General features: G+C 35.4%; 1 protein-coding gene across 4 annotated transcripts in view; it reads left to right on the top strand.

Moving 5' to 3' along the window:
- LOC106867596 (adhesion G protein-coupled receptor L4) overlaps positions 1-1,085 on the top strand; it is a 364,928-nt gene that overhangs the window by 225,922 nt on the left and 137,921 nt on the right. For 2 of the 4 annotated variants that reach the window (XM_052968828.1, XM_052968830.1), the window contains one exon: positions 557-813. The exons of 1 other annotated variant lie outside the window; for it this stretch is intronic. The gene's annotated coding sequence lies outside the window, so the exon portion shown is untranslated. Of the gene's footprint in view, positions 1-42; positions 814-1,085 lie in introns of those variants that run through there. One more of the 4 variants, XM_052968829.1, reaches the window with a different exon arrangement.

Here is a 1,085-nt window from a genome sequence, read left to right as displayed (position 1 = left end):
GTGTGTGTGTGTGTGTGTGTGTGTGTGTGTGTGTGTGGAGTGCGATAGGGAAATATGAAGGGGAATCGGAAAGTAGTGTGATGAACACCACCACCATTACCACATAGCGGGCCGTCACCGATGACACCACCATCACCACTATCGCCTCCACCACCGCCGTCTCCAACACATCACTGACAGTATATATTCGACGTACGGGAAATACTCGAGCGCCTGTTCCGCTGTTGTTCTTGTCACTGCTTCTGTAACGGCGATTATTGTCGTAGTCATTCACCGTTGTTGTATACATTTGTGTAATTGTCGTCCTGCTCGTTTCTTCCACTACTCTATGGTAATCATTTTATTTATAGATACACGCACACACATCCGTATACACAGGATAAAATAAAAGTCCGGAAAGAAAAAAAAAAGGAATATATTATTATACATACAAATCATACTCATCGCCTTGCGTATAATGCGTGTTCCCTTCCCAAGACCATGCTATATTTTGGACTTTCAACCCACTCAATTACACAAGAGAAAGATATGTTAAAAGTTTTGCTTATTCTTACAGTTACAATAGAAAAGGCTCGGACGTGCGACCGTCATTGATTGTGCTTTGGCTGTTGTTTGACTGTGATCAATATAACATAATATTATATTATATATATATATATATATATATATATATATACACACATAGGATATATATATACGTAGTATATATGATATATACGTGTTGAGATACGTCAGATAATGCCCAGACAATACTGAGAACGTCCTATCAATGATTGGATTTACCTTTAACTGATTGATACGTACAACGGACAGGTAAGCAATTTAAATCGCTCATGTATACATGATTTTATTTCACACGCTTATGTACTATTACAGAATATACAATATACAATATACAATATACACATGCATACAGGTATATATATTTTTTATTCTTATCCAAGAATATTGTTCAAAGAGATTTCGAAGTTTCGGCCAGCTAACTCATCGTCGGACTACATCAGATAAATGTAAAATTGTTTTTATTATGTCTAAACATAAAAAACAAACAATATATATGTATATGTATATATATATGTGTATAT

This window comes from Octopus bimaculoides, chromosome 6 (assembly GCF_001194135.2).
Source record: "Octopus bimaculoides isolate UCB-OBI-ISO-001 chromosome 6, ASM119413v2, whole genome shotgun sequence".
Lineage (NCBI taxonomy): Eukaryota > Metazoa > Mollusca > Cephalopoda > Octopoda > Octopodidae > Octopus > Octopus bimaculoides.
This window is presented reverse-complemented; position numbering and strand designations above follow the sequence as displayed.